Raw genomic sequence first — 11,268 nt, 5'->3', positions numbered from 1 at the left:
ATTCTGAAATATTGCAGAAGAGAGGAATCACTTCAAATGAACATTCTAGTATTTATATATGTAACGAGGGAAACACAAGTCAAAGTTTAGGTTTAGGTCTTCACACACCTCTTGAAGTTCGAGTCGAAGATGAGAGTTAAGTTCCAGCAACACCTACAACGTTTTGGTTTTTCACAAACACTTGCAATTATATAACAATATAATGCTGCCTTTATTGGAAATTCACAATTGTGAATCCCCACGATATCGATCCCATGTGTCTCCCATGAATCCTTCCATCACACTAGTTTTTGTGCGCGCGCGCTTATATATATGTGTACAATTGAAATTTTCTTCATGCATGCATCAGATATTAAGAGTAGCTAAAATTTCTTTCACTTTCTCTGATAGTATATACTCTTCCTATTTATAGGGTAGAGCAAGAATAAAAAATTTAGTCATATTTATAAGGTACTTGTCAATTTTCAACGTTTTTATTTATATTTTTGTCCTTATTATATGTTTTGAATAAAAATACCAGTAATGAGATTTATCAGAGGTAAAGGTAAAAATTTGTTAAATTTTAAGATAATATTAATGAGAGGCTTAAAATTTTTCTTGATTCCAATAAAATATATTGGAAGTGATTAGAGGGAGTATACATAAACTTCTTTCCACTTGTATTTTAAAAATCATGGTAAACTACATATACTGTTTACGAGCCTGAAAAGCTACCACTCTTAGATTGACCAAAATGAAATGGAAAATACTCTCACATCCCTTCACAGGATCTCTAAATACAAAAAACTTCTATAAAATCACAAAATTACTCTTAAGCCTCATACCTTTTACTAAATTGTCAATTTGCTGTATTGAAGTTGTCAAGCTATATTTAATAAGCCTCATCTTTTAATGAAATTGCTTAGCTAACAAATAAGTAACATTGATAATTAACAATTACTAAGCCTCACATCAATAAAGAACATTAGACTTCACACTAATTGTGATTTCATAAGAATTTTTTTTTGTGTATTTAGATTGTTTGTGTATGAACCTAAAATATTAAACAATGATTAAAGTATGAACCTAAAATTTTTTTCCCCATCAATTAATACCAAAGGCATGATTAAAGTATTAAACAATGTAGATGGAGCTTCATGTAATATGGGTTCCATCTATTTGTTTTTTTATAAACTTTGATTTCAATTTCAATATTATATATTCACCTTGTGTGTACAAACTTATAACTATAATTTATGGTATGTTTTGAATATTTCTTGAAAAATGAAAATTTGCGGTATTGTTTTGAGGGAATTAGGTAGGTTAAGATGAATTCTATGTGAGAAGTAGTGGTCCAACAAGGATGAATGTGTAGATATTAATTGGAGAGACAGAGATCAGTGAAGCGAAAACTCATTATTCTTGGGAGAAGAGACAGAGTCCGCCATGGAAGACAAAAAGTGAAGAAACGTGGAATGGAAGTTTACATGTGTGTTTTGCGTTTGTCTACAACCATGCAAATATCAACGTAAGAAAAATCAAAAGCTGTGCTTGCTTTAGCTACTTTGCCGGGGTAATAGCTAGCTGCACTTGGTTTAACAGTGTGATCAATTTATATTTTATGTATTTGAAGTTACACTTTTCAATGCACAAGAACATGAACATTTTGCAGTTCTAGGCCTCCATGTGTTGCCATACTCACACACTTAAGTATAAGATCTCAGTGCCATGACTTAGATTGAAACTTCTATTCACATCGAAATACTATACTATTTATTACTGATCAATCAAGTCGAATTTCAATCAATTGAAACCGATATAAAATATATTTTTTATGTCAGTTAAGTGCCTAATCGTTGTAGAAAGTCTCATTAAAACACCTAATAATTATGAGTTTGCCATCACGTTTTTCTCGACGTCGCTTTTGGTCTAACCAACTGATGTAAGAAGAGTTTTTTTGGTACTTACACTTAATGCCTTCTACTTTTCATTTAAGGAACGAATAATTGAATAATCTTAAGTTTGATTTCTATTCTTTTAAAAATGTTTGTTGCATATGTGTTTCTGTAAGAAAATAATTGTATATATACGCGGTGTTACTTTAATTTTTCTTTATATATATATATATATATATCCCCATACTTTTATCGATCATGAACAACCGTTAATGAATATCTAAACAGATCATAGAACGTATAAAATTAGGGAATGTCTGATTTAGCATATATATAGTACTGTAGCTTTCTTGCTGATTTGCATCTGAGATATTATATTATAAACTACTTTTGTAAATTGATGTAGACTTTAAAAGAAGAAACTGAAGTGATATTTGTGATTAATATTGAAGTTAAGAAAGGAATGATGAACATACTATTGAATGAATAAATTATTGGCGGGGTGGGCTGTGAGAGGTGAAAACAAGAAGAAAAGTTAGGGTAATGAAAAAGGCGTTGGTTCCAATTTGTCCCTACTTTTTTCAAAACCAGTGGGTGATGACTCATGGATATCTGTGATTAGTGTCTCTTCAGATTAATATCAATATTTTTGCATAGCTAAGCCATAAGAGATAGATGGGAAAGTGTGCCTTAAACTTGGAATTAGAATTGCATGTATCTTCTTCTTCTTCTTCCACGTGCTCTCCACATTAATTTAACTTTTTACTTGCTCATTAATTTCAACTCTTCTCACTATAACATGGCCCGAAGTTGAATCAGAATAACATTTTCAATGTTCACTGCTGATCAGAATAGACTTATTATCATCAGTTTGAGCTCTCTTTTGAGATATAGTACTATAGTGTGAGTGATCTGCTTATATATATACGTATATATATAGTGTCTTTGGAATTTTGATTAAAGCCACTTATATACTGATTTACTTATGTTTGAAACTAATTCAGTGCAGTTTCTAGGTTTTAATTAGTCCAAATCTTTACTGTTCATTTTGATTTGTCAGGTGCATGCACCATCCTTTATACTAACCAAAGATATTGCTTTAGACGTTCTGGGTTGGATGATGTGATATGGAGATCTTCTAAATATGATTAATTAGATTTAAGACCTCATGGATTTTGGCTACTAAATTCAACTCCAATAAACCACCTTGCAATTGCGAATACAATGTTATATGTTTTAAGGGAATCGGATCGTGACTATATATGTTTTGTACATAGCATAACACAAGTTACATTATTTATAACTTATCAATAATATGCTTATAAATTTTTGGGGAAAACATAATAATTTGATCCTTTATAGTTTCTTCAAATCTTGCTTTCAGTCCTTGTAGTTTTTTTTTAATGTTGTCAATTTTTATAAGAACTCAAAATACTAAAACAATAAAAATTATAGAGACTTGAAAAATAATTGTCACTTGATAAACACTAAAAAAATTACAGAGACTAAAAACAAAACTTGATAAAGTTATAGGAACCAATAATTATGTTTTTCCTAAAATTTTTGGTATATTATAAGCACGGGATATAGATTAATTGAAGAATGAATAATACTTTTTTGACATATGAAGTCCTAAGCTTGAAAATGAAGTGTTAATGTCAGTTTTATTGCATGCATGAGGATATTGGAGAGAAAAAATAAATAAAGTTTATTTGAGCCATCTAAGAACAAAGTAAGGGTGCAATGCTTTTCTTCTTGTTGCGACTTTTTTTTTTTTTTGGGGTAATATGCAATGCTTTTCTTTTACACATGACTTATTGGGTGGTCTAGCAGCTTCAACATATATTGGTCTCGGCTTATTAAGCACATTATTTTGCATCAGTTAAAAAAAAAAAAAGCAGCTTTGATATATATGTGACTGAGAAGGGAAAGAGAGATGAGAGAAAAGAGGAATCTAGGATGATAGAGAGAGAGAGAGAAAAAAAATGCCCATAAATAAGATACCTTTAATCAAATCACATATCTTTTCATATTATTATTTTTATTTAATAGGGTGTCTTAATTAAAAATTTATAAATTATATTCTTTAATTAAGGGTATTTTTTGACAAAAACCTATTAATTGTATCTTAAAAAAATTAAAAATACCCCATATTTTTTGACTTGATATTTTTAAAAAAAAGTCTTATAATATTAAACCAAAGGAGTAATACATAACTTTATTTAATTAGCAAAAATGTTTTCAATGAGAAATGGTACGAGGGTTATTTTTAGAGCCCTGGTTAAATTTTTTTAAAAAAAGATGAAATAGTAATCGATAACCCAATCGTAATCATAATTTTGAAAAGATATAACCCGTGAGAAATCTAAGCAATTCAAAAGATGTCCCACACATATCATCCTCCACGCATGATGCTTGTACAGAAAAAAGATTGAGATGATAATTGACAGGAATAGTTATGAGTGTAAATATATTCCCCCAGTTCACAGCCAAAACAAAAAAAGAAAAAAGAAAAGAAAAAGAAAAAAGGAACGAACGAACGAAGAAATCCAAGAATTTGATGAGATTTGAGGTTACATTTGCTTCCTAAAATATAATGAAATGAAATGAAATGAATTAAAAAAATTAAGATAAAAATAAATTCAATTATCTTTTTTTTATGATAAGTATAATAAAATTTATTAATATATACTAAAATGTGAGAATTATCACACTTTTCAAAACCTTATGAATCATAATTTTTAATTTCATGAACTAAATTACCCATCTCCTTATGAATGTACTCACCATCTTTTTTATCATCTTATTTTTATTTTTATTTTTTTAATTCATTTATTTAATTCTATTATAGTAAGCAAACGAGGGTTTTATTTAATAAATGCCATTAATTCATTTCATTTAATTTTATCATAGTAAGCAAACAAGGGTTTTATTTAATAAATGCCAGAAAATTAGAAAATTTGGAAATGAAAATTTGGAAGAAAAAAAGCATGATGATGAGTATTGTCATTATTTGGGGCAACACCGCAACATGGAGTTGAAAATAATTTAATTTGGGATGTGGTATGATTAAAGAAAGATAGATACAGAGAGATGGTTTGTCATGTGTGCGTGTGATGTCAGATCACAGATGTGGTATAAGGCTTTTTGATTGAATTGAATTGCATGCTTCCTTTCGTAGTCAACGGTTCTCATGTTCACGGGCCCCGCGGCCCCTTCAAACCCGGTCCAGTTTTGGTGTGGTGGCTATTATTATCATCATATTTCAATCTTTTCAATTACATTTTGATCATTTATATTCAAATTATAAAATTAAAACAAAATTTTATTTGGATTATCATGTTTTAATCTATATTAAATAGTCTGAATTTTAGTACTTATCATTCATGATCAGTGCTGAAATTAAATTCTTCAAAGTTTAAACATAGCATTAGTTAATTGCCTGTTTGTTTATTTACTTATTTCCTTCCTTCCAAAATTATAAGGCTAAGGGCTCTTTCTTTTCTGGAATTTGGATAGGGTGATTTCTTTTACTCATAAGATAATATTTTATGAAATGGGTAATTAAAAAAATAAATAAACGAATGGATAGAGAGAATTAGTGAACTTCATGCCTTTTTTCCCCCTCCGATATCTGAAATATTTGATCCAAATAGGGACGAATGCAAAAACCACTATATGGGGAGGAAAAATTTGAAAACTACTTAAAATGTGGGGAGCAATGTTAATTTTCACTTTTTTTAAGTAAAATGAAAAAATTTCTAAAAAGTTACAACTAGCCAATGAAATTGTGGGGGATAAGCATCCCTTGCATATAGGGAGACTGTTCTCTCCCTTTTTCTCCCTCCATTTTTTCAATCCTCGTCATTCATATTATTTTATTAAATAATTTTTAATTATAAAATTAATAAATGGTGAGAATTGAGAAAATAAAAGGGAAAAAATGGACAAACCCCTTCCCCTTCTGTATGTGCCCAGATCCAAATTTATTTGGTCAATATCATGTAAGTATCTCTTTGAAGAACATATACACCTTCCACCAAAAATTTAATCACTATCACTTATTCAAGGTTTAAGCACAAGATGACTAAACTTCTTGCATAATTTTACTTTAGGAGAATCATATCTAATGACTTTTAAAAGAATTATTTTCAGAGAATGATCAGTATGAAATTGTTTGTTTTTTAAAATGGTAATAGTAACTTTTTTTGAATGGTGACTTGTTGTTGGTTACTTTCTATAAATAATTTTTTTAAGAGATCTTTAAATACGATTCCTCCTTTTGCTGTTAATGTCATTCAATCTTCAGTAGACTGTATTACATTAAGATATAGGGGCTGTATTAAAAATTAAGATAATGTATGGGAATTAAATAATTAATTTTGTATGCATAAAAATCAAAATATAGATTCTTTGCACATTTGTAGTTGATAAAATATTGTATATTAAACAAATAAATATATAATAGGAATGACACTTAGATCCAAAAAATTAATTAATTATAATTAAATTAAAAATTTATTGAAACATGAATCATAAAAATCTATTGAGATTTGAGACAGTTGCAAACAAAAAAACTTTAGTTGTAAATTATTAGAAATAACTAATTTACAACTAACACTTCTATGTCTACAATTGTTTAAATCTTTATAAAAAAAAGAAAATCTAATTGTTATTAAATTGATCTTTTAGTGTGTTCAAGTATCATTATCCCATAAACATTAAGAATACAAAGTTGAAAGAAAATGTATACGCCATGAGATTTTCACTTGCTATTTCTCTTACCCATGTTCATTGCACATAGAATTTAGATTTACTATTCTATTTATTTATTCTTTAAGGTTTTAAAATGCATGCATGATGATTGTTAGGCACAGTTGTTTTTCTTAAAGAATAAAGTAAATTGAAGCTTAACTAGAAAGACACTAATTACTAATTAATTAATTAGAGCAACAAGCTTTTTGATTGGAGAGGTCAAAATAATAATAATAATAATACACATACGTACCAATGTACAATCATGGGATGTTTCTAGTGTCTTCATTACATTTGCCCCACCACCACTTTCATCTTCTTTATTCACCAACCCCACCTACCGATCATTATCTTCACTTTTAACCCCTAATTTTTTTTAAAAATTTCTAAATCCTCACAAAATCTTTAAAGCCCTGTCTTGTGTTCGTGGGATTAATTTCTTAATTACATGAATAATCATAGTCTTCAAAACTAAATTAATTTTAAAGTGGTGGGGATGGAGCTGCATGATGGATCCATTTGGAAATTTGAATATAGGCTCTATCTCTCTCTAGCCTTTTTAAATTTCTTAGGCTCATCATCCCATCTTAATAGTAAAAACCGAGGCCTGTGGGATTTACCAAATCTTGAAAAACAAATTAATTATTTGTGGTTTTAACACTTTGATCATAGCTTAGGGACATGGAAGCCACTAATCAAGCTCAGTTATATAAAAAAGATGTTCTTCTTCTTTTTTTTAACCATTTTTTGATAAAAAAGAATAACTCCATATCACAAAGTGAAAAAAATCAAGTTCAAATATTTTCAAAACCAGTCGGATTATGTTTTTTTAAAAAGTTTTTTGTATTTACATGCAGTTAAACTTAAGATCTCATGTTTAAACGATTATAATCTTTTCACGAGGGCTAGTACTTATTGTAAAAAGTCATGACATTATAGTTGGCCAAAAAAAAAAAGATATTATAACATGATTAACTCTTAGAACTCCTCACGAATATAGTTTTTTTTTTTTAAGGACAGAGAGAGTATGAATCCCAAATTGATATTTTTGAAGCATGCAATTTGAAGAGATTCTCAATTAGATTTTTAGTGACGGTTAAAATGACAAGACAAAATAATTGTTGGTGAATGAAAACCCATACGGTAGAAATCAAAATTACCTTGGAAAAGAAAAGTGGGCCGGCCAAAATCTTTACCAAGGAAAAACATTTACACGTCATACAAAACAGAACAAATTACTTTCAAAGACTCTCTTTTATGAAAAGTTATATAATATAATTAAACGCTCGACTTATGAAGCCTGATTTACAATTTTATGACGTTTTTATTTTTAATTTTGTGTTGGCCTTCAATTTTATAATGAATATAGAGATGAAAGAAAACCTAATACTCCATAAAGACCAATGCAATAACTTTTTTGACGGAAAAATATCTTGCAAATACTAATGGCAAATATTTAAAAAATATATATTGTAGTTAAGAAAATAAGGCGACAACTTTCAAGCTAGGCAATGAAATATTTAAGATATTAAAAATTGGATTTAGTCATAAGATGCTGGCTTAAAAGTTAATTGTTAAAAGTTAAAATTGCAGTCAAATTGCAATTAGATCAATCATAATAAAAAATTCAAAATATTTTTTTTAAACAAAATAATAATAATAATTTAATTTGATGCTTAAAACTAATTTAAAACTGAAACATCTTTCATTGATTGTAAATTTTATCACATATCTGAGTCTTCAAATCTGATTTTGCCTATAGGGGGAATCTGGTGTCTTTGTTTGTCTGAGATTCTTGTTTTAACTTTTAAGGAATTATATCCATAACTGTTACCATTTAGGCCCCGGAAATCACTCTCTTCCCATAACAAAATTCCGACAAAACATTCCTCCTACCTTGTCCCGTATGTCTCTCTCCCTAGAAAATGTCAAAGCACAAATCTTTTTCTAGAGAACCAAACAAAAATCAAACTTATTCTGATCTCCACGCTCCCTCTATCCCAATTTAACCTCTTTTGCTTTCCAAACCAAAACTCTGTCACTCTCACTCTCACAACGACTCAAAGTACGCTACCAGCCGACCAGCAGCGAAATTAAGAGCTTACTTACAGATTTCTGTTATCAGCCATGCAGGTCTCTTTGATTAGCCTCTTCTGAAAAAACGACCAACTGTTCGACGATTGTCCTCTGTGTTTTGTGTAGCCTAGCTTCCATTCTCGTCGGTGAATGATATGGGGAATGCAACGTCGTCCATGGCAGCGAAATTCGCCTTCTTTCCTCCGGACCCGGCGTCGTATACTCTGTACGAGGATGAATCGAGCAAGAAGCTGAGGATGTCCGATGTGGCTTACGCGAGAGATGACGTTGACGTGATGAAGCTGGCCACTAAGAGAGGGAACGAGATTGTGGCTATGTTGTGAAGAACCCGTCTGCTTCTTTAACTTTGCTTTACTCTCATGGCAATGCTGCTGATCTTGGCCAGATGTTTCACATTTTCACGGAGCTCAGTATTCATCTCGGTGTCAATCTTATGGGGTCTGTGATCTTTTCTTGCCTTTTGCTTACTTGTTTGAATATTATGTTATGAGTTGGTATGATGTTTCATACACATTAAGAAATAAGACATGTTCAGATGGGATGAAATGAAATATCAGCTGAAATTGTCTCTTAAGACTATGAAGAGTCTTTAGCTCATTAAAGCCAAAAAGGATGATATATGGTTGTGTTGAAAACCTTTGTCTTCATTGTTTTCAGAAAATGAATGTGTTGTCTCTGGTTCAAATCAGTGTGACATTTATTTCTGATATGTAGGTACGATTATTCTGGTTATGGACAATCTTCTGGAAAGGTATGTGGTGTGCCTCCTACTATCTGTTCTTATCCCAAAAGATTTTCCCCCTTTACTACAGAGTGTCAAATTGATCAAGCTCAGCAAGCCAACATGCTGAAGCACGTGTGATTGGCTGAATATGCAGAAAGTCAAAAAGAGAGCATAATTGATCTCACTTTTTTGAGCCTAGAGCCCTAAGACCACATATATTGTATTAAATATACTTTTTCATTTGGTGAAGAAAGCATTACCTATTTGTTTTATTGCAATTGGGACCAGCTGATTAAGGTAATCACATGTTTTGAGATATGTTAAGATGGAAGCATTAACCAATATATATGCATTTTAAAATTAGACTCGTGTTCCTATGTATCACAACCATATGACAAATAAGTCACATTATTTATAACTTGTAACATGAAGACCACAGGACTATCTCTCTCTCTTTTCTCAAAAACACGGAAAAGACTGACTTGGGGTGACAGAGTTTGCCCAAAAAATATAACAATAATTGTTTTAAGAACTGTGTCATGTTGCTGCTTAAACCGTCCGAGTTCATTGCAAATGGAAAATCAGCTCATTAGGCATGATGAATGTGTCACACTGTAAAGTAGTATTAACTAATAAAGTTGAAAGCGATGTGCATATTTATTTAAAAATGCACCCTACTTTGCTGTTTTCTTTTCTTCTTGCTAAATGGCTAATTTGACTTGGGAGCACAGTATTATTACTCCGTCAATGACGCAATGAAACTATGGTTGGTAATTCAGTAAAGCAGTTCAGTACTCGAAATACTGAGCTCTTTTAGGATGTTTCAAGCCACTACCTCAGAAGTTTCACATGCATGTTTTCGTAGAGCGTTATGGTAACTGGTTTTGAAGAGAATGTCACACTAAACAGTTCCAACGTGTTGTTGTTATAGCCTAGTGAGCAGGACACTTATGCAGACATAGAAAGCTGCTTACAGGTGCATTGAAGAGAGATATGGAGTGAAAGAAGAAGACACTATATTATGGTCAGTCCGTGGGAAGTGGACCTGCTCTGGAATTAGCTACACGTTTGCCTCGTTTGAGAGCTGTCATTCTTCACAGTCCAATATTGTCTGGTCTACGTGATGTATCCTGTTAAGAAAAACATTCTGGTTCGACATTTACAAGGTTTCTCCCTCCACCTTCCATATAACTGAATTTTGAGACACTTGTTGTTCATTTATTCATTCATTGAAATGCTAACTGGCTTACCTTCTCTTGCAGAACATTGACAAAATCCCACTGGTTAAGTGCCCGTTCTGGTAATGCATGTGAGGCATAACTTTCATCCTTCATAGCTGTTTATTTTTCATGATGAACTATTTTATGTGATCATAAGTAATAATCTTCTTTAATGTTCAGCCAAATATTTTGACAACATAAGCTGATTGAAGTCCCATGGGAATATTTTACAGGAACAGAAGATGAGGTTGTTGATTTCTCCCATGGCAAGCAGCTCTGGGAACTCAGTAATGAGAAGTTTGAACCTTTATGGCTCCAAGGAGGAAATCATTGCAAACCTAGAACTCTACCCGGAGTACTTGAGCCATCTTAAGAAATTTATATCAGCTGTAGAGAAAATGCCACGCGTACAAAGTGTTGACGCAGACAAGACAGACCAATTGAATCCTTCTTCAGGCTCCTTAGATCACAAAGATAGGGCCAGATCAAGCACTGACCACAGAGAGAAACCTAGAACTAGCACAGGGCAAAGAGAAAAGTCTAGGTTAAGCACAGAGAAGTCACGAACTAGCACCGACAAGCGAGAGAAATCGAGGAG

General features: G+C 31.3%; 1 pseudogene; it reads left to right on the top strand.

Annotated features, from left to right (window-relative positions):
- The first annotated feature begins 8,694 nt into the window (after positions 1-8,694).
- LOC129298834 (uncharacterized) lies at positions 8,695-11,263 on the top strand (annotated as a pseudogene).
- The last annotated feature ends 5 nt before the right edge of the window (positions 11,264-11,268 follow it).

This window comes from Prosopis cineraria, unplaced genomic scaffold (assembly GCF_029017545.1).
Source record: "Prosopis cineraria cultivar Desert tree isolate PC_DT_omini unplaced genomic scaffold, ASM2901754v1 PC935, whole genome shotgun sequence".
Taxonomy (NCBI): domain Eukaryota; kingdom Viridiplantae; phylum Streptophyta; class Magnoliopsida; order Fabales; family Fabaceae; genus Prosopis; species Prosopis cineraria.
The sequence above is the reverse complement of the archived record's forward strand: the minus strand, read 5'-3'. Positions and strand labels throughout refer to the sequence as shown.